This window comes from Felis catus, chromosome A2 (genome assembly GCF_018350175.1).
Source record: "Felis catus isolate Fca126 chromosome A2, F.catus_Fca126_mat1.0, whole genome shotgun sequence".
NCBI lineage: Eukaryota > Metazoa > Chordata > Mammalia > Carnivora > Felidae > Felis > Felis catus.
The window spans coordinates 113662495-113686329 of record NC_058369.1 but is presented as its reverse complement, the minus strand read 5'-3'; the positions used below and the strand labels follow the sequence as shown (position 1 = coordinate 113686329).

General features: G+C 38.3%; 1 long non-coding RNA gene across 1 annotated transcript in view; it reads right to left on the bottom strand.

Moving 5' to 3' along the window:
- LOC123381263 overlaps nucleotides 1-22817 on the bottom strand; it is a 45166-nt gene extending 22349 nt beyond the window's left edge. The window contains exon 1 of the long non-coding RNA XR_006588092.1: nucleotides 22643-22817. This is a non-coding gene — a long non-coding RNA (uncharacterized LOC123381263). The remainder of the gene's footprint in view (nucleotides 1-22642) is intronic.
- Between the last annotated feature and the right edge of the window lie 1018 nt (nucleotides 22818-23835).

The following is a 23835-nucleotide window of genomic DNA, read 5'->3' as shown; positions in this document are numbered from 1 at the left end:
TAAAAAAATAAAAGAAAAAAATTCCAATAAGAGTAAAAAGCTAAACAAATGAATAAATAAATAAATAAATAAAGCCTGTGCTTTAGACTTCCAGATCGTTTTGGGACCTTCCTATTGTTTTTGTAAACAGTGACATGTGTGAAAGAGTAAGTGTCGGGATGCTGTTTAAACACACTGTCTAGGTTTCTTTTCCTTTCTGATGGGCAACAGAAAATTACTTTCTATTGCTGGCAGTTGAGGTTTCGCGGTTGCCCCCCCCAAAAACCATTAATAATTTTTTTGTTAGAATGCATAATTTATAGTATCAGTTTTGAATGCATAATGTAATACTGTATACTGAAGGATAGTCTTTCTTCAAATAGGTTACCGAAAATGAAATAAATACCTAGATTAAATTTCCATACGAGGGAGAAGGAAATGAAATAATTTGCTGAGTTGCAAAAATATGTAATAGACATTGTGGAGATAATCTCAATTCTAAAAAATTACCTCATTGTTCTAGGCATGTCAGATGGTTTCATTCTAAAAGCAATTCCTAAGAAAAATGTTGCTATAATTGTTGAACAAAACAAGTATTTTTTAAATAAAATGATCTGAAAAATGATCTCTATCTAAATATTAATAAAATGAGACCAAATTGGTTTATAACTTACAGTGTAATATAAAAAAAAAGTGACCGTATTTATTTTAGTGTCTGCTTTTGTGAATGAAGGGGCTCCAGAACCTTTAAAATACAATGTAAGAGCTGGAAAAAATTTGCTTATCTTTAGATTTAACCCTAAATTTTATTATAAGAAAAAAATTACTATAGGATGTCTTATATTTCTAGAAATTTTTTGGTATTTCTAGAGATTTATTTGTAGATGTTCTGTGGTGGTGAGAAATAGAATTCATATTAAGAGTCATCTACTAAAATGACTACATATTTTTTTCCCAATGACCATCTGCTCCTTTCTCGTGTCTACTATAAATCAATAACATTATTTAGTATTTCTTCTTTTGCTATTATCGTATTTTTCATGGATCCAAACCCCTTGTTTTACTAAGCTTTTGTCTTCCCAAGAAACTATCAAACTTCAACCCAAGGACTGGTATTAGATCCCATGGGGATCCCAAATATAGTTTTAATTTTCTCTGGACATTGGGCACCATTTGTTTATTCCTCTGAAATGGTTTTATTTTCATTACAATAATAGGATTATACTCATCAGGACATGTGTTATCTTCTTTAGTGGGACCTTAGTTTTTCCCCATTAGAAAGGAAGGAAGACAGGAGTGAAGGACTGACGTGGAAAGATTAATTCAAGCATAGATAGTTGTAAAATTAAAGGATGGGTTAATGACTTTGATGCTTTTATTTTTTTAAGTTTATTTATTTGAGAGAGAGAGAGAGAGGGAGGGAGAGAGAGAAGGAGAATGCAAGCAGGGGTGGGGTAGAGAGAGAAGGAGACCGAGAATCTCAGGCAGGCTCCGTGCTGTCAGCGCAGAGCCCCATGCAGGGCTTGAGCTCACCAACCCTAAGATCACGACCTGAGCTGAAACCAAGTGTTAGATGCTTAACCGACTGAGCCACTTAAAAAGATGCCCTATTACTTGGTTCTTTTAAAATAAGCATGCATTAAAAGCAGTAGGGAAATCTGATGTGTAAAAGTAACAAGTTTTCATGATGTATATAAATGAACTGCTCCATAAAAGTCTTCTTTTTAGAGCCACTTATGATCTTTTGAGGCTGCTTTCGATACATATATATTTCTACTTTTAAAATGTACTTTCCACACAATAAATATTTTAATACCTCTATTTGGTTAGGAGATGCTCTTAAACATACAGAACAATTTTACCTAGATTGTTTATTTAATGTGACTTGTAAAAACTGTAAATCAAACATTATTTGGTAGTTTAACATTTCCCCCTATTTTGAACATCCTCATAATAATAATTAATACCCTTTAAGATGGAACTCTAGGGAAAAAATTAAATGCTGAATGTATCTAACTTTTTTACTCTCTTCCTAAATGTCAGGTTGATTTACAAAAGCTTAGTAATTTTGCTGATGGTTGTCCATGTCTATAAATTCACTACATTTCTAAATTTAGAGATTCTTTGCTAATGTGATTAAAATATTTCCTGATTTGTTCTCCTCATCTTTTTTGGGTTGTGCACAAAATAAAAAGACTACACACTTAAGCCGGAGAAGTCATACGTAGCCTTGATAAGCTTCGTAATGCTAATGTTGTTTTGATAGAGAAAACCACAAGTAATGCAAATAGCAGCCTCCACTCTCCAGTACAGGTGCGTAATAAGCGCATATAATTAAGCCAAAGATACATAATGGTTTGTTGTTGGATACGCATTTACAACAGCTGACTACGCTCTTAATGTGTGGTTCATGAGTTAGGTAATTTTCTTATGTCTCCACTCCTTGAACAGAATATTCCTCATGGACTCATATACAAAATGATTCTGTGCCTTTTACACAGTAGATTCCCACTGCTGCCTGTAATTTAGCGTCTTTGCCATATCAGCGTTACCTAAAGATGATTAAAAAGAGCATGTAAATTCACAAACAAGTCATTTTATTCTTCAACTTAAATAATTTAGAAATGCCCCCCAAAAGGAAAGTTATCAAAATGTAAGCCTTTCGACATGGTTTCCATCTTAGTGAAATATATCAACCGTGCATTTAATCACTGTTATGCATAAAATATGGTTTATGGCTCTGCTCTATATATCACATAAACTTCTTTGTATATTATGAATCTGAGTCCTTTAAAGGGCATAAAGCAAATATGAAACACTAGTAAGGGTTTTTAAAAACCAGTACAGACACAGGCGACAGTGCATAAACTAACTCCTTGAGGTTATTTCTCATTCCATACTTCCATCGAGTTTTTTTTATAATGCAAAACACATACGCACATACATTTATATAGTCTTTGGGTTTTGAATTGGGCAAACTCAAAATAAGAATGATGATCCTATACTAATAGTGCGTGAATTTTTTTGATTTTCAACACTTTTAATCCTTTTTCTCCTTTCCATTATGATACTGTAAAACATACTGTAAAAAAAATCTTATCATACATGCACAACCAAGATGAGGCCTAGTGCTTTGTACCAGAGAGGGTCAAAAGAGTCTATCTACTAAGATTGATAATGTGGACAAAAATAGATAATGTAAATTTGTTTTTTTATTTTAAAAAAGGTGATATCTTACACACATATTGAACTATAGTGTGTGGTAGAAATGGTCAGGATAAAATCTGAGCTCAATAGCATTTTCCCATAAATTACTGGGTAGGTACCATTAATCATTGTATTCAAGGGCTATGCTTTACCTGCTTAATTCAGCTGGTTCTGATTTGCACATCATTTCAAAGAAGCAAAAAAAAAAACCCAGAAAAGTTCTACTTTCCGCATTAGCTATACAGCTCATCCCCTGCTAGCCATATCCTAGGACAGGAAGTAAATGATCAACCTGATTCCTTTGTTGACTTATTTTCCCTCCACCTTTGGGTGACTTATAAAGCCTTGTTTGCAATTAATTCCAGGCAAAAACTTTGAGTCATTACTATGAACTTTAAGGAATGGAATTCAGTCCCAACATACAGTTATTCCTGCTGCTGTTGTTATTTTAGTTCCTCATGAAACCATTTCCCCCTCTTCTTGAGTATGTGTGACTGTGTCATGAGTATGTGTGTGTGCACATGCGCGAAGGGGGCAGTATGTCCTCAGCCTATATGCTTGGTTAATATAAAAGGCATGGGTGTCAAATTTATTTTTTCAAAAATAGAAATTGCTAAAAGGGAACTCCCTTACTTTTCCATCACCATGTAAAACCCGCCTCTGTTTCTCAGCTCCCCACACCATATTCGAAGACCATTGAGATCAGATGGGTTCTGGTTCTTTTCCCCATTCTCTCAGAGGCTGGTGACTGGTTACTGTCCAAGTCTCATTCTCTCTCTCCCCTGAAACTTCATTTTTAATCTCTCTTACTAAAGGACTCTTTCCATCAGCACTGGAGCATATTTTCTGCATGGTTTCATGGTCAGTAACTTTTCACCTTAACTCTGATCTACTTTCAACCACTGCCTTGCCACCAACTGCTCTTATAAATGTCTTCCTCATTCTACCAAGTCTACTTTGGGTGCAATTTTCTTCATTAATGTGGGATATTCCAAGAATGACTGAGCAAGGGATCTGATGCTTGAATATTTAAACTCTGATTTTATTCTGCATACTCTAGGCAAAGAAATGACCTCTGACAGAGAAAGACAAATACCATATGATTTCACTCATATGTGGACTTTAAGAAACAAACCAAATGAGCAAAGGCGGGGAGGGAAAGAGAGATAGACAAATCCAGAAACAGACTCTTAAGTACAGAAAACAAACTGATGGTTATCAGAGGGGAGGTGTTAGAGATTAAGGAGTGAGCTCCTGATGAGCACCAGTTGTATGGAAGTGTGGGATCACTATTTTGCACACCTGAAACTAATTAGATTGTATGCAAACCAACTGTAATTTAAATAAAAACTTAACAAAAAAGAAATGACCACTGAAAGTTAGGCTGATATATGTTATATGCTGCCAAGCAACAAGAAGTTCATAGACACAAAGTTCTGTCCTTGGCAGAGCCCCATTTATTACGTACTTTCTGAAGGAGAGAGTGGGAGCTTTTCTGAAAGTTTCTAACAGATGCCAAGAATGTTAATTTCATTTCAGATTAAAATCAATAAACATAAATGCTGATAGAAAATGAAGATTGATACCAAAATAAAAATATTTCTATTACAAGCTCACTGTATAAAGACCAGAAAATATAGATTAAGAAAAAAAAGTTAACATGATCTTTCAGCAATTCATTACTATGGTCAACTACATTTAACTTTTTTTTTTTTTTTGAAAAATTTTTTAATATTTATTCATTTTTGAAAGACAGAGAGAGTCAGAGCACAAGCAGGGGTAGGGCGGAGAGAGAGGGGGACACAGAATCCAAAGTAGGCTCTGGGCTCTGAGCTGTCAGCACAGAGCCCGAAGCTGGGCTCACACTCACGAACTGCGAGATCATGACCTGAGCCACCCGGGTGCCCCAAACTACGTTTAACTTTGAAAACTATGGTTATAAGCGTTACTTAGGTGCGAATGCAAATTGAAAACAAGTTCAGTGGCATTGTATGGTGCATATGTTTTAGACCTTGCTCACTGAGTGGATAGCTAACGTATTTGAGATATTTTTTCCATACGAAACATCCATTTTTTCTTTTTTATAACTTGTATTATGTTGCTAATAAATTTCAGTATGGAATAATCTTGTTGGCAGAAAAACACATTAGCCAGTTTTAACAAGTGTTAATACTTTGTTATATTAGCTTTAGATTGCTTCAGAAGACATGTTACAGACATGATTGAAGCACTTATTTCACTTTCTCTGATCCTTTTAACCTCCCTTACTTCCTTGAAGTGTAGATTTTCCACTCGTATTTTTAGTTCTGACTACATGTGTCCATAAAATATAAAGTGTGTCTTTGTGTATTTCTTAAATGTACACAATGGATTCTAGTTGTATGTATCTTTTTATACCTCTTGCTTTTCTTGTTAAGCACGTTTTGATATCTGTATTAACATGTGGATCTCATCCATTTTACCTGATTTAGAGTTTTTAACTGTGTGAATAATACATAGGTTTCTACAACATCATTTTAATTGGCAGCAGAGTATAAAATATTTTAGTGTGCCACTTACTTAAACCATTCCACCATTGTTGAACATTTAGGTTTTATACAAATTTGTGTAATACTATATAACTCTTCTAAGAATATTCCTGTAGCTACACCTCTTGTTACATCTTTCATTGCTTTCCCAAGATAGATTCCCCAAACAGTTATTGTTGGGTGAAAAAATATTCATAGCTTAAATTTCTCTCTCTCGGGAAATACATAAATTTATATCTTCATTTTTACTTTTACAACAATGAATATGAATGCATTTTCTTTTCCAGTTTGATGTATGAAAAATACTATCTCAATTTTCATTTATTAAGATATAACTTATAACTTTGTTATAAGTCACTTGTATTTTTTTGGTAACTTCTTTTTGTATGTCCTTTGTCCATTTTTCTATGGTGTGCTGATCTGTTTTTCTCCCCATATATTAAGATAATTCTTTTAACCCAACTCTTTGGCCTTCTAACTATTTACCATGAATAGTTTAGAAATTCTATGAAGTCTGTTTTTTTTTGTTTTCTACCCCTGACATACTATTTTAAAACCATTTCCCCACACCTTAAAAAGTCCAATTTTTACACAAAATGTTCAACTTTTGCCATAATGTCAACATTTGATGGCCTTTAATTCATTACACCTGAGGACAATATAAATACATTATTTCCTCAGCTTTGTACTTGGTTGGGAAATACAGATAGAATCTGGGTCAGGGCTAACCACTGAGGAAGGTAGGAGTTCCTTCATAATTCTGTCACAGTTTACTAATTATTTGTGAAGACTCTGGAGATATGAACCTAGTATTTGACCTTCTACCAGGGGAGCAACTGTTGAGAGCCAAGGGAACTTCAGCTACCTGGAGGTATTGGGCACATTTCTTCTTGATCCCTTTACTCTCATTCTGTACTTGCCTTTGGACTGAGAAATTTAACTAATAATCATTTCAATAATGTAGTATTTTGACATAGATAGCTTTCATGTTAAAGAAACAATTTCATGGCTTTTTTTCCTGTCTTCCTATGAGAGGGATTCAGACATAAACATTTCAATTCTCTGTCAGCCCAATTACTGTGTCATAGTTTTTCAGACAAATCGGCCTGTACCTGCGCATAAACCTGCCCATTGCTAAGGATTTTCAGTGTTTATAAAAACAGAAGAAAGTTTTCAGAGGGTAAAAGTGCCCCTTTGAACATCAATGGCCTTGCTTCTTGTTTGAAAAAAAACAACAACAATAAAACAATGATGGGGTTAGCATAGTTGATTTTAAAGTTTTATCAGATATAGAGGAACCTGGCAAGATGTGGAATAAGAGGACCCTAGAAAACAGGGTTTAGAAAACAACCTGAAGACAGGCAGAACAAACTCTGTAACTAAAGGTACAGAAGAGGCTACAATGAAGAGGGTAGGAAGGGTGGGGGCACAGTGGGGAATGAAACAGACTATGGCCATGTATGGGGGCAGGAGGGGCTGGAGACATGGAGATGGGAGAGAAACACAGTATCACACTGGGGAGACCATGGGGGAAGATGAATCCCTACAACATTTGGCTTTGAAACCAAGAGGGGACACATTTCATGGGTTCTTAAAACCAGAGAGACTTAAAGCCTGGAACTTTAAAAATCAGTGGGATTGGCTCTAGGAGATCCTAAAGGGCACTGGAAGCTGAGTTCCCACCCTCAAAGAGATACCATGACAAATAGCCAGTGGAGATACAGCAGAGAAGCTAGGCATATGGGAGGGAGAGTAGTTTGCTCATTTTGGAGCATGTCCCGAAGGGCAGAGATCACTGAGGGACTTCTCTAGGAATGAAGGAGCTGGCATGAGCCATCTCCCTCTCCCACCCCCCAGCATATACAGGCCACCTGGGGGAACCAGCCCAGTGGGGGGGCATTCACTACCAAACTTGCTTACACCATGTCCTGCTCCCCACACTTTGGCAGATCTGCTCTTCCCAGTCACATGCTTCAGTCCTGGCCCTGCAGGTCCTCTCCCCCAATAGACCAGTGCTAACCTTGCTAACACCAACCTGAGCACTTTGTAGGACCTTGCTCCAGGTGGCAATGGTAGCAGTGGTGATGGGCCATGCAGAACCATGAGGTGCACCTTGTTAAAAATCTGGCTGGAGACCAAACACTGGCCACAACAGGCAACAATCATCTGCAGATGATTGGACTGAAGGAAAAAGAAGCTACGACACAGCAGCAGGGCAACACATAGGAGACACCTCCCTGAAGCTCCAGGTTCTTGTGAACAGGAACACTGCACTGCAGGGCATTACAGGACCTTTTCTTCATAAAGCTGTTACTTTCAAGAGCAGAAGATGGAGCTAACTGTTTTAACATACAGAAAATAGATACAGAGAGTTAGACAAAATGAGGAGACAGAGGAATAGGTCCTAAATTAAAGAACAGGACAAAACCATAGCAAGAGACCACAGTCAAACAAATAGAAGCAATATGCCTGATAGAAAATTTAAAGTAAAGTCTCACTGGACTTGAGAAAAGATTGGAGGACATCAATGAGATCCTCAACAAAAAGATAAAAAAGAACCCATCACAGGTAAAGAACACAATAAATGAAATTAAAAATATACTAGATAGAATAAATAGCAGCCTAGAGGAAGCAGAGGAACAAATTAGAGATCTGGAAGACAGAGTAATAGAAAGCAATCAAGCTGAGCAGATGAGAGAAAAAATAATTATGCAAAATGAGAATAGACTTAGGGAAATCAGTGACTCCATCAAGCATAATAACATTTGCATTATAGGGATCCCAGAAGGAGAAGAGAGAGAAAAGTGGGCAAAAAATGCAATTGAAAAAATAATTGCTGAAAATTTTCTGAATCTGGGGAAGGAAACAGATATCCATATCCAAGAGGTACAGAGATCCCCCAATAAAAGCAACCCAAGAAGGTCCACACCAGGACACAAAGTAATTAAAATGGCAAAAAGCAGTGACAGAGAATTTTAAAAGCAGGAAGAGAAAAGAAGACAGTTACATGTAAGGAAAATCCCAGTAGGCATCAGCTGATTTTTCAGCAGAAACTTTACAGGCTGGACTGAAGTGGCATGATATATTCAAAGTGCTGAATGAAAAAAAAATCTGCAGCAAGGAATATTCTATCCAGCAAGGCTATCATTTAAAATAGGAGCGATAAAGAGTTTGACATACACAAAAGTTAAAGGAATTCATGACCACTAAACCAGCCCTACAAGAAATGTTAAAGGGGACTCTGAGTGGGAAGGAAGGACCATAAGTAAGAGTAAGAAAAGTAGGAAGCACAAAAGCAGTAAAAATAAATATATCTGTAAAATTCAGTCAAGGGACTCACAAAATAAAATAATACAAAATATGATAACCATATACCTAAAATGTGGTAGGGAGGGGAGTGAAGAATGGGTTCAAACTTAAGTGACCATTAGCTTAGTAGAGACTGCTATATACAGAAGATGTTATATACAAACCTAATGTTAATCACAGATTAAAAAAAACCAGTAATAGATATGCAAAGAATAAAGAGAAAAGAATTCAAGTATATCACCAAAGAAAGCCAGCAAACCATAAAAGAAAGCAGAATAAAGGATCAGAGAAGAACCACAAAAGCAACCACAAAACAAGTATCAAAATGTCAGTAAATATATACCTATCAATAATTACTTTGAATGTAAATGGACTAAATACTCCAATCAAAAGACATAGGGTGACAGAATGGATATGAGAAAGAAGACTCATCCATATCCCTTGTACAAGAGACTCATTTCAGTCCTAGAGACACACACAGATTAAAAGTGAGGGGATGGAGAAACATTTATCATGCAAATGGATGTCAAAAGAAACCCAGGGTAGCAATACTTGTATTGGACAAATTAGACTTTAAAATTAAAAAAAAATTTTTTTTAAGTTTATTCATTCTTGAGAGACAGAGAGACAGAACATGAGTAGGGGAGGAGCAGAGAGAGAGAGGGAGACACAGAATCTGAAGCAGGCTCCAGCCCCTGAGCTGTCAGCACAGAGCCCAACATGGGGCTTGAACAATGAACCATGAGATCATGACCTAAGCTGAAGCCATATGCTCAACAGACTGAGCCACCCAGGCACCCCAGACAAATTAGACTTTAAAGCAAAGACTGTAACAAGAGACAAAGAAGAACACTATATAATCATTAAGGGGACAATCCAACAAGAAGATATAACAATTATAATTATGTATGCACCCAAAATGGGTGTACCCAAATACATAAAGCAGCTAATAACAAACATAAAGGACATAATCAATAGTAATACTATAATAGTAGGGGGTTTTAACACCCCACTTACAAGAATGGGAAGATCATCCCAACAGAAAATCAACCAGGGAACAGTGGCTTTGAATAACACTGGACTAAATGGATTTAACAGGGATATTCAGAACATTCCATCCTAGAACAGACAAATGCACATTCTTTTCAAGCACACATGGAACATCCTCCAGAATGGATTGCATATGAGGCCATAAATCAAGTCTCAACAAATTAAAAAAATTGAGGTCACACCATGCATCTTTTCTGACCACAGCATCATGAAACTCGAAATGAATCACACACACACACACACACAAAATCAAGAAAGACCACAATATATGAAAGTTAAATAACATGCTACTAAGAAATGAATGAGTCAACCAAGAAATCAAAGAATGAAAAATTACATGGAAACAAATGAAGATGAAAATACAACAGTTCAAAATCTTTGGGATACAGCAAAAGCAATTCTAAGAGTGAAGTTTATACCAATACAGGCCTATTTCAAGAATCAAGAACAGTCTCAAATAAACAACCTACCCTTATACCTAAAGGAGCTAGAAAAAGAACAAACAAAACCTAAGACCAGCAGAAAGAAGGAAATAATAAAGATGAGAGCAGAAATAAATGATGCAGAAACTAAAAAAACAATAGAACAGGTCAATGAAACCAAGAGGCAGTTCTTTAAAACAACTAATAAAATTGATAAACCCCTAACCAGACTCATAAAAAAGAGAGAGAGAAAGAGAGAGAACTCAAATAAACAAAATCGGAAGTGGAAGAAGAGAAATAACAACTGACACCACAGAAATACAAATGATTAGAAGAGAATATTATGAAAAATTATATGCCAACAAATTGAACAACCTAGAACAAATGGATAAATTCTGAGAAACATTCAACCTACCAAAACTGAAGCAGGAATAAAATAAAATTTTGAACAGACCAATTACCAGCAATGAAATTGAATCAGTAATCACAAAAGTCCCAACAAATACAAGTCCAGGACCAGACGGCTTTACAGGCAAATTCTACAAAACACTTAAGGAGGAGTTAATACCTATTCTTCTCAAACTTTTCCGAAAAATGCAAGAGAAAGGAAAACTTCCAAATTCATTCTATGAGGACAACATCACCCTGATAACTTTTATGAAAAGACATCATAAAAAAAAAGAGAATTACAGGCTGATATATCTCTGATGAACATAGATTTAAAAAATCTTCAACAAAATACTCGTAAAATGAATCCAACAATACATTAGCAAAATCGTTCACCACGATCAGGTGGGCTTTATTCCCAGGATGCAAGGGTGGCTCAATATTTGCAAATCAATCAACATAATAGGTTGCATCAGTAGAGAAAAGATAAAAACCATATGATCATTGCAATAGGTGCAGAAAAAGCATTTGACAAAGTACGACATCCATTCATAATAAAAACCCTCTGCCAAGTAGGTCTGGAGGGAACATACCTCAACATAGTAAAGGTCTTATATGAAAAACCCACAGCAAACATCATCCTCAATGGGGAAAGACTGAGAGCTTTTCCCCTGAGGTCAGGAACAGGACAAGGATGTCCACTCTCACCACTTTTATTCAACATAGTACTAGAACCCTAGTTTCAGCAATCAGACAACAGAAAGAAAGGAAAGGCATCCACATCGATAAGGAAGATGTAAAACTTTCACCATTTGCCAATGACATGAGACTAGTTATAGAAGACCCAAAAGACTCCATCAAAAAACTACCAGAACTGACAAATGAATTCAGTAAGATAGCAGGATACAAAAATCAATACACAGACATCCACTGCATTACTATACACTAATAATGAAGCAGTAGAAAGAGAAATTAAGAAGACAGCGGTTGGCTCCCATGCAAAGTTGAAGGCTTAAACAAAGCAAATGAATGGCTTTGGGATATTTGTTATTACATATTGTGTATACACATAAGCACACCGAAACATGCAATGGTACTCACATTTGCCCCCGTGTATTTTAAATTTATATTAAATTTATATTTAGTTAGATATGTCTTATACCTACCATCAAAAACAGTTAAGTGCAGTGACAATGGTACATTTAGGAAACCTGGGCTCGAGAAGCAAAGTCAGAATGCCATTAGTGCTAAAGATTGTTAGTGTGTCATCTGGTCCACTTGTCAGTGTCAGGATATGCAAATCCTTAAGTCATTCAAGAGAGTTTTGTTTTGTTTGTTTTTTCTGTTCCTACAGACCTCTAGAGATGGAGGTGTCATGGACTCCTTTGGTAGACTAATATGATACCTCTAACTGTTCCCATATGCTTGGGAACAGAAAGAAACCTTAGAAACACGACAATTTTCTTCAAAGACAGTTTTTTCCCTTTTTAAGTGAATTTGAAATAGCTCTCTTTATTCTCTAAAGATAACCCTCCATAATTAAAAATTAACCAAGAACTGTGTAAGTCCAAAGCTAGTGAATTGTTCTTCCCTTATTGCTACATGGAAACACTGACTTACCAAGTAAAGAAGAATCATCACCATCCTTTATCAAAATCAGCCTTGGTCTTTAGGAATTTTGAATATGGAAGTTCCTCAGGAATGCATTCCTCACAAAAACCCAGAACTTTCCTTGGTCTGAAGTGTTGTCATGTGGAGGAACTTTAGATTTCCCGGGCATTGCTCTAGCAACCAAACTATGAGCAGTGGAGTTAAGTCATGAGAAGCCATATTTTCATATGAGGTAAAAGACTTACTAGCAATTGACTTGCACAGGCTGTCTAAAAATCTAGTGGATTCTCAGCCTCTGGAACTGTCCAAGCAAAGATAGAATAATCACGTACTGAGGTTGCAAGAATATTCACTGCCTAAAAAATTGGGTGGACAGGACTTAAATTACCTTTCACTTTAAGATTTTATGACTAAATGGCTCCATTATTTTAAACTTTTCTGACCAGGGCTATCTGTCTTGTATTTCTTCAATAATCTTAGTTGCCATTTATGAATTTTTCCAAATTATTTACATATATCATATGAATTTTAAATATATACATATAACTGATAAGTAACATTTAGCATACACTATGTATTTTCTTTTATTTTTAAAGTGTATTTATTTCAAGAGAGAGAGAGAGAGAGAGAGAGAATCCCAAGCAGGCTCTGCACTGTGAGCATGGAACCCAATATGAGGCTAGATCTCATGAACCATGAGATCATGACCTGAGATGAAATCAAGATTAACCGAATGAGCCACCCAGGAACCCCTAAACACTGTATATATTTTAAATCAGATTTAAAATATTTTATAAAGGAGCCAAGAATACTCAATGGAGAAAAGATAGTCCCCTTGAATAAATGGTGCTAGGAAAATTGAATACTCACATGTAAAAGAATGAAACTAGACCCTATCTTATACTACTCATGAAAATTAACTCAGAATGGATTAAAGACTAAAATATAAGACTAAACCTGTAGGACAAAGAAGAAAAGCTTCTTCTTGATTTTTTGGAAATGACACCTAAAGCACAAACAACAAAAGCAAAAACAAACAAGTGAGATGACATCAAACTAAAAAGCTTCTGCCCAGCAAAAGACATGATCAGCAAAACGAAAGGACAAACTAGGAAATGGGAAAAAATATTTGCAAATTATATAGCTGATAAGGGGTTAATACCTCCAAAATATAAAGAACTCCTATGACTCAATAGCAAAAAAAAAAAAAAAAAAAAAAAACAAAAACAAAAACAAAAAACTAACCTGATTACAAAATGGGACCTGAATATATATTTTTTAAGGAAGATATATAAATGGTCAACAGGCATAGGAAAAGGTGCTCAACATCGTTAATCATCAGGGAAACGCAAAGTGAAACCAAAATGAGATTATCACCTTATGCCTATCAGAACGGCCATTATTATTTTTAATTTTTTTTAACATATATTTTTGAGACAGAGTGCACAAGTGGGGAGGGGCAGAAAGAGAGGGGGACAGAGGGTCCTAAGCCAGATCTGTGCTGACAGCAGAGAGCCCAATACAGGGCTCGAACTCATGAGCCATGAGAAAGGAAGTCTGACGCTTGACTGAGCCACCCAGGCGCCCTGGAATGGCCATCATTAAAAAGACAAGAGATAACAAAGGCTGGAGAGAGAATGTGGAGAAAAGGAAACTCCTGTGAACTGTTAGTGGGATTGTAAATTGGTACAGCCACTATAAAAACCTGTATGGAGGTTCCTCCAAAAACTAAACATAGAACTACTATATGGTCCAGCAATTCCACTTTTGAGAATATATCCAAAGGAAACAGAAACACTCCTTCAAAGAATTATCTGCACTCCCATGTTTACTTCAGCATTATTTACAATATCCAAGAAATGGAAATTACTTACGTACCCATCAATGGGTGAGTGGGTAAAGAAGTAGGGGACACACACACACACACACACACACACACACACACACAAATATTAGTCAGCCGTAAAAAAGGAGATCCTGCTATTTGTGACAACATATATGGACCTTGAAGGCATTCTGCTAAGTAAAAAAGTCAGACAGAGAAAGACAATTACTGTATGATCTCACTTATATGTGGAACCTAAAAAAAAACAAAAAAACAAAACCCAAACGTACAGAAAGAGATCCAACTGTAGTTATCAGAGGTGGGGGACTCAGAGGTAGAGAAGCGGAGGAAGGGGTAAAAGATACAAACTTCCAGCTATTAAGATAAGTAAGTACTAGGGATGTAACGTACCCCATGATGACTGTAGATAACACTGCCATCTATATGAAAGTTGTTAAGAGAGTAAACCTTAGGATCACTCACCCTAAAACTCTTTTCTTTTCGAATCTACAGGGGATGATGGATGTTAACTTACTGTGGTAATCATTTTCCGATACATGTAAGTCAAGTCATTATGCTGTATACTTGAGACTTACACAGTGCTGTATGTCAGTTATATTTCAATAAAATTGGAAAATGAAATTAACTACAGGCCACGGGGAAAATACATACCATTATTGAATGCTATGTGGGTCTGTCCATATAGATCCACAAGTCTGCCCAAAAGTTAAAAACTCAGCCAAACAACTGGTGATTTTCTCTGCACAAAATTAAATAATGAATTATTTTTTCATTATTTTCCAGTTTCCCAGGAACCCACATTGTAAATCTTGACATCACTTATGATTTCTCTTTTCTTCCTATTCAACACCTGTTTGTGACACCCATTGTTTATTGTTTCGTGCTACCTTTTCAGTACATCTCTTTTCCATTTGCATTGCTGTCTCCCCAATTCCTCCCTTCATGTTGCTTACCCTCAGACAATGACAGTCACTCCCTGTCTGTTTGCTCACATTTATTCATTCAACAAATGTACGATGAATGCTCACTATTTTCTACTTGAAGCTATGGCAGCCAAAAGCAGCAAGACCCTGTCCTGAGTCCATCCTTGTACAGAGAGGCAGACCAAACAGTCCCTTCTCTCCCAACTCGACCCGCCTACAAAAATAATTTTCCTAAAAATCATGAAGGTGATTATGCCACCATTTAAAAACCTTGGGGAGTTTATACTCTGAAATTTCAGATGCTTCATGGACTTAACCTAAAATCTCTTTCTGGGTCAGTAGCCCCCAACCATCTCCCTTTTTTTATTTGGTTGAGAAAACTCTGACACATTACCAGTCACAAACATCCTTAGGGCCTCCTGTCCCACTCCTTTTTCTCAAAAACTGTCCTTTTTACAGTCCAATGTCAGATGGTCCCCAGAGTTCTTACCTCCTGGTATATACACCTTATGTAGTCCCCTCCCACCACACAGAGTATCTGTGAATATGATGGAATGCCACTCCTGTGGTTAGGTGACTACTAATCAGCTGATTTTGAGCTAATCAAAAGGGAGATCATCTGAGTGGGGCTGACCTAATCAGGTAAGTACTTAAGAGCGACCAGACCCTTAAAATCAGAAAGATCCATCTTGCTGATCTCGAAGGGGCAAACTCATGTTGTGGAGGGAGCCATGTGGCAGGAAATGGCAAGTGGCCTCTAGGTGCTGAGAATACCCCCCAGTTGGCTGCATCACTAAGTGAGCCGGGAATTAGTCCTATAACCACAAGGAACTGAATTCTGCCAACAAGCTCATGAGCTTCGATGAGGAATCCAGACCTCAGGGACTATAGCCCTAGCTAACTCCTTGATTTCAGCCCAGGGAGATCCTGAGCAAAGGACCCGGCTGATGCAGTTCCTGACCCACAGAAACCTTGAGCTACTAAGTCGGTAATGTAAGCAGCTAAGTAAATGGCAAATTAGGCAGCTCTAGAAAACTGATAGAGCCACTCTCCAATTTCACCTAAAATTATCCTACCATTCACCAGGATCCGGTTTCAAAGCTAGCTCTTTCACGTTTGCCCTGATTTCCCCACCCCAAAGTACCCTTGCTCTAAATTTCTCTAGGACATTTTTCCCCCCTCTTGTGGCCCTCCCTACTTTTTTCGTAGCCACTGGCGTAGCTCTCATTTCTCCCCCCCAGGTGCGTGTTCCTCCAGAACACAGGCGGCCTCGCAGTCGCAACTGTATGCGCGCAAATGTGTTGTACAATCACTGAAACAAGTATTCACTTGTACCGTCGGGCAAATATTTCTCAGGGATCTAAGGGTTAAAGCTTCAGTCTGGGGTTTCACACTCATTTTCTCGTGCCTGTGATGCGCAGCTTCATGCGACTTAGCACAAGTACAGAATTTGGTGACCTGACCCTCCCTAAAACTGTCGTCCAAAAGGCTAATTCTTTCATCAAAGGGTAAACGACATATAAGTGTGACATATTTAAAACCCGACTTTGAAGGGCAGGGAAAACAGATTTCTGAGTTAGGAATTCTACAAATAAGCAAGGTAGCATTTGGAGCCGCCCGGGACACCACGGTGCTCGCTGTACCGACGCCAGAATTTCGGCCGCAGTTGCTGTCCGCACGTGTCACTTCCTTTTTTACGAAAACCGCAGTTTCTCACACCTGTGTGTGCTCACATGGATTTAAATAAGGAATAACCGGAACCTAGGCTGGAAAAAGAACCCACCCCCCCTCCCCCGCAGTGGAAGCATTACGGCCAGAGTTGGTTAATTGAAATCATGCATCGAACTAAGTTGCCACTCTGATGCGATCTGACAAAAATGATCATAGGATAAAATTGCCTCTTGCTGATCCCCACCTATCTTACATTTCAACTTGCAGCCAGATTGAAGCAAACTGCTCCAATTTACTGCTCCCGACCTGCTGATAATGGACACTTTGCCGTGCACTCTCCCTTCATTACTGCTCAGGTCAGGGCTGTTAACAGGGACTCTTGCCACTTTTGACAGATAGTCACTACCAAGATGAATGGCGGTAGCCACATGACCACTTAGGACCAGGCCTTCCCTCTCCAGCACCTTCAAAATGCCTTTAAAAAAAATAAAAATAAAAGACCACACTTCACTGTTTAACTCTTTATTAACTAGGAGAATCAATAGAAACCAGGCAACTGTGACCTCGTGATTCCTTTACTGTAGAGCTGCAAATATTTCAAAGCAATCATTTAACGGCATTTAAAAAAGAAAGTTCTAGAGAAGCTGCCTCTTCATTTTCTTCTCTTTGGGAATGGAAACTGGGCTGTAAATGGAGCTCTTTGTGGGGAGGGAGAGAGTCATTAGCCCAAAGCCTCCATTGTGCTAAATCTTAGGAAGAAGTGGCTACTTTTCTGAGTTAAAATGGGCTTGTTAAATCATGATAGAAATTATCAGGGAAGATAGACTATTTTAATACCACAGTATGAATGGAACCCGAGAGGCTGGTACTCCATCATTTCAATTGTTCATAAACAACCCTTTATGAAAACTTTCTAACACCAACATTTCAAAGTTATTCTACTTATATTTAGAGAGAAAAATGAGGAGAAAGGCATACATGGATCAGTATCATTTTTTTAAAATAAATTTTCTTTAATAGATACACAAGTTTATTTTTTTATTTTTTTTTTCAATATATGAAATTTATTGTCAAATTGGTTTCCATACAACACCCAGTGCTCATCCCAAAACGTGCCCTCCTCAATACCCATCACCCACCCTCCCCTCCCTCCCACCCCCCATCAACCCTCAGTTTGTTCTCAGTTTTTAACAGTCTCTTATGCTTTGGCTCTCTCCCACTCTAACCTGTTTTTTTTTTTTTTTTCCTTCCCCTCCCCCATGGGTTTCTGTTAAGTTTCTCAGGATCCACATAAGAGTGAAAACATATGGTATCTGTCTTTCTCTGTATGGCTTATTTCACTTAGCATCACTCTCTCCATCCAGTTCCATCCACGTTGCTACAAAGGACCACATTTCATTCTTTCTCATGGCCACGTAGTACTCCATTGTGTATATAAACCACAATTTCTTTATCCATTCATCAGTTGATGGACATTTAGGCTCTTTCCATAATTTGGCTATTGTTGAAAGTGCTGCTATAAACATTGGGGTACAAGTGCCCCTATGCATCAGTACTCCTGTATCCCTTGGGTAAATTCCTAGCAGTGTTATTGCTGGGTCATAGGATAGGTCTATCTTTAATTTTCTGAGGAACCTCCACACTGTTTTCCGGAGTGGCTGCACCAATTTGCATTCCCACCAACAGTGCAAGAGGGTTCCCATTTCTCCACATCCTCTCCAGCATCTATAGTCTCCTGATTTGTTCATTTTGGCCACTCTGGTGTGAGGTGGTATCTGGGTGTGGTTTTGATTTGTATTTCCCTGATGAGGAGTGACGCTGAACATCTTTTCATGTGCCTGTGGGCCATCCGGATGTCTTCCTTAGAGAAGTGTCTATTCATGTTTTCTGCCCATTTCTTCACTGGGTTATTTGTTTTTCGGGTGTGGAGTTTGGTGAGCTCTTTATAGATTTTGGATACTAGCCCTTTGTCCGATATGTCATTTGCAAATATCTTTTCCCATTCCGTTGGTTGCCTTTTAGTTTTGTTGGTTGTTTCCTTTGCTGTGCAGAAGCTTTTTATCTTCATAAGGTCCCAGTAGTTCATTTTGCTTTTAATTCCCTTGCCTTTGGGACGTGTCAAGTAAGAGATTGCTACGGCTGAGGTCAGAGAGGTCTTTTCCTGCTTTCTCCTCTAGGGTTTTGATGGTTTCCTATCTCACATTTAGGTCCTTTATCCATTTTGAGTTTATTTTTGTGAATGGTGTGAGAAAGCGGTCTAGTTTCAACCTTCTGCATGTCGCTGTCCAGTTCTCCCAGCACCATTTGTTAAAGAGGCTGTCTTTTTTCCATTGGATGTTCTTTCCTGCTTTGTCAAAGATGAGTTGGCCATACGTTTGTGGGTCTAGTTCTGGGGTTTCTATTCTATTCCATTGGTCTATGTGTCTGTTTTTGTGCCAGATACACAAGTTTAGATAGTAAGTATTTAATGACTAAGTTTTAAGAGCAAGCTAACGGGGAATGCGGCACGTAGGTTTTCTGTTCCTTAAGGCTTCTGACTTAATTCTGTGCGTAAACTACATATGCAGTTTGTATAGAATGCTCTCGTTTATATCTAATTCGTGATCTGCTCATCATTTTTTGTATTTGACAAACGGTCAAATAAGCGCTCACGACTCTCACTAGATTTACACTGCGTTGTCTAATTCACTCTGCCTCATGAAAGTAGACGAATTATTAAATACCATAATCTGTTATCCACCATTAAAATTAATTGATTTTTATGTCACTTTAGAACTAATGAATGATTTAGAGGTAGTCTCATAAACTACAGAGCATGGTGGGAAAGCTCTTTTATTCCCTATCATTTCTAGTAAGGCTGAACAATCCTCCGCCTTCGCTAGTTTTCTCTCAGCAGAAACCTCAAAAACATAGCCGTTTTCAATAATTACACTTCGTGGAGAAGAGCCACGTGTATGAAAAAGATTTTGAAGATGTGGGTGATGCTTAACTCTGGGAGAGGTGTGCCATACGGACAGGTATCTCCAGATAAAGTCTGGTATTGCCATCAGGATAATATACTTGAATGGACATGCTATTAAACAGTAATAAAATCCCAGCAAATAGTAATAGTCATAAAAACAAATACACGGGTGATAGCTTATGCTGTTGCCTGAAAAAAATCTTACTTGATATTTTGGTTCAAAGAGTGCATAGCTACATTATGATAATAATAAGTCATCGTTACGGAAAACTTATTATTCTCGCAGGTAGGGAAACTGAGGCTAGAGAGACTAAGCCACTTGTCCAAGTTCAAATAATGAGTAACAAAGGAGTTGGGAGGTGAACCAAAGAAGTCTTCCTCCAAAGTCAGACTCCTAATTGTTATACTCTGCTGCCTCTTTCTTCTCAATGCCACTTTATCACTTGGCATGGATGGGGAGAGGGGCCATTGATTGTTCACAATTTTTATCCATCTAATGTTTATTAAAACACAATCCTTTCACTTGCAAATTGGTTCATTCAGAGAAAAAAAAGTTCTTGCCTTCTAAAATTATCTTCCAGTATTAATATAATTGCTCCGTGTCAATTCTAGCAAATGAACAAAGCTCTGTGTTTAATGGCACTCTTTCCTCCCCCACTGGAACGTCACGGTATATCTACATAGACTGAAGAAACCTAGAGAAGCAAGTTAAAAGGAGGACCCAGGATATTAAGAAGGGCACTTGTTGTGATAAGCACCGGGTGTTGTATGTAAGTGATGAATCACTAAATTCAACACCTGAAGCTAATATTGCACTGTATGTTAACAAGCTGGAATTTAAATAAAAACTTGAAAGAAAAAAAAAGAAGGACCCAAAGTATTTCAGACTGTGTGAGGGGACCACGTATTTTGGTTGTTTTGGGACTGTCCTGGTTTTTGTCAGTGGTCCTGACATAATTGTTGAAAGAATCCTCTTTTTATTCTCAGTATTGTGTCAGTTTGAATGTTAAGCTAGAGGGCCCCCTCAATTTTAAGGGAGAAGTTATTCTGTTTATCAGTAATCTTGGCTGTAGACCACCTCTACCAACCCCACGGAGTTGAACAGGCTACTACTTGAGCGAACTTTACTCCAAATATGCATGCTGGAGCCTCAGGAGGGGTACGTGGACCTTCTACACCTGACCCCTTACCCTTTGCTCTTGTTTCCTCTTTTCACTTGGTCACTGTGATGGTCTTTGTGATATGCCAACTTGGCTAGGGTATGGCCCCCAGTGACGCTATCAAACCTGCACATAGGTGTTGCTGTGCAGGTGCTTTGTAGAGATGGTTCGAGTCCATAATCAGTTGACTGTAAGTAAGGGAGGTGAGCCCCCAAAGATGTGGGTGTACTAATTCCATTAGCTGAAGTACCTTAAGGAACAGAGCTGAGGTTTCCCAAAAGAACTTCTACTGTGGACCAGTGTCGCCCGTGCCCAAGACTTATAGCCTGACCACCTTTTGTATGGATTTCAGTCTTCCCTAGCCAGCCCCTGCAATCACTTAAGCCAATTCCTTGCACCCAATCTCTTAATATAGGTCACCTGCTGGTTGTGCTTCTCTTGTTGAACCCTGACTGATATAGTCCCTAATGTCTGTTGACTCTTCCTTCAAATTCTCTGCATACTCTCCTCTGGACTCTTAACTTCATGCCTTGATAATGCCAGTGGCTTTTTGCCTCCTCTCTTCTCCCCTTAGGCTGCCACCAAACCCAGATAAATGCTCCTAGATCCGTCATCTCATAATTTAGCAGCTAATCCACTCTGTTAGACACTGAGGATACAAAGATTAACAAAGTATAGTTTCGGTTTTCTAAGGTCTCACCACTATGTCACTCCCCAGCATAAAACTTGCAAAGTTTCCTCCAATGCACGGAGGACAGGGAAAACTCAGCCCGGCACAGCAGACCCTGATTATTTTATTTTTAAATGTTTACTTATTTATTTTGAGAGAGAGAACTTGGAGGAGGGACAGAGACAAAGAGAGAATATCCCGAGCAGGCTCCACACTCAGTGCAGAGCCCAACATGGGGCTCCATCCCACACGCCCAGGATCATGACTTGAGAGGAAATCAGGAGTCTGATGTTCAACTGACTGAGCCACCCAGGTGCCTGGACCCTGCTGATTTTAATCTGCCTCCCAGGATTCTAATCCCACAAGTACCTAATGCATGAGCTTACCTGCTCTCTTCACGGTGTCAACATGGCAGGTTTATGTCTGTGTTTCCTGTGTCTTTGTTTTAATTTTTTAAAATTCATTTAAGTAATATCTACACCCCATGTAGGATTCAAACTCATGACCCCGAGATCAAGAGTCGCATGCTCTTCTGACTGAGCCAGCCAGCCGTTCCTCCAGTGTCTTTGTTTGAAAGTCAGTGTTGTATTGTGGGCAGCAACACCCGCATATTTAAAGGAGACTAGGATTCAGAGAATTAGCTACTTAAAACATCGCTGAAACGTCTGGCGACATGAACCCACGACTGGTCCTGCAGAAACAGCTCTCAGAGTCACAGCTCCACACTGGCCCATCAAGGAAACTGCCTGCTCTGCCACTATCAGGAAGGTGGAGAATCCACTGGATTGGGGGATTGGAGCTTTTTATCGCAGGAAACTACCACCACTAACACGTTCGCCTCCCAGCTCCCATGAAACTAGTGGCTGGTCTTTGAGAAACTGCTACATAAAAACCAACATCTCCAGGACAACACTTACCCCCAGAGGACTGGTGCAGCAGCAGGAAAATCGCTTCTCCTTCACGCCCAACTTCCATGCCTGGCGTGAGGGCATCCAACAGGCATTCAGAACTCCAGCTGCATGGGATTCTGGGAAAACAGGGCCTTTCGCTTCCCAGCTGCTTGTAGCACAAGAAGCCTCAGCAGAAGGAGGTTAAAGAGGATGCTGAGTCGATCCCACATTTTCCGTTAACAGTTGTTTTTATCCAACCTGGGAAGTTTGTATGCCTCTCCTACTCAGATAAGGATTTTTTGCTTTAATACGAAGTCTTAGTGTCCTCAAGACTTAGCGTAATTTCTAGCACCTAGGCATGTGTCAGATATATACATGTTCAATAAATGAATGAAACACAATAATGATTTATTCATTTATTGACAATCACAATTATAAATTATAATTTGTCACAAGTAAAACTTTTCCAACAAATTATGGGAACCACACCCCATATAGCGCCCAGTATAGTACTTATTTGTGGAAGACACTCAATAAATATTTCTTGAAGGGATGGATAAATACAGTGCTATCAGAGAATGGGGTCTGATATGCATACCTCAAGTAGACTTGCATAACCAATGTCAGTGTTTATCTAGGGCACTAAGTCACTGGACTGTAAGGTAAAATTTAATTTTGCATATTATAGAAGCCCATGATATAACTATTGCCTCTATGTTTATATGTTTTATCTCCTAGGAATTACTACTTTCTAAAGATTTTTATCTTTAAGTAATCTCTACACCCAGTGTGAGGCTCAAACTTAACGCCCCTGAGATCGAGTTGAGCCAGCCAGGGGCCCCCTAGGAATTATTTTTATTGGGTGTCTTTCTTCTAAAATTGCAACCTAGTGAGAACTAATTTTATACAAGCACAATACAATTCTCTGAATAATACACTTTATTTTAAAGGATTAATGGTAAGGAGGGTTTACATAATAATCATGCTCCTGATCATTTATGCTTGCAGTGAGGAAGAAGGCAGAAAACCTAGGTGAGAGAAGTTGGGGCATCATTTGATGGGATTATGGTGAGATTGTCTGTATGTTTATGTCCTCTTAAAATTCACATGTTGAAATCCTGATGCCCAAAGTGATGGTCTTAGGAGGTGGGGCCTTTGGGAGGTGCTTAGGTCATGAGTGTGGAGCCCCTCATGAGCATGATTAGTGCTCTTTTTAAAAA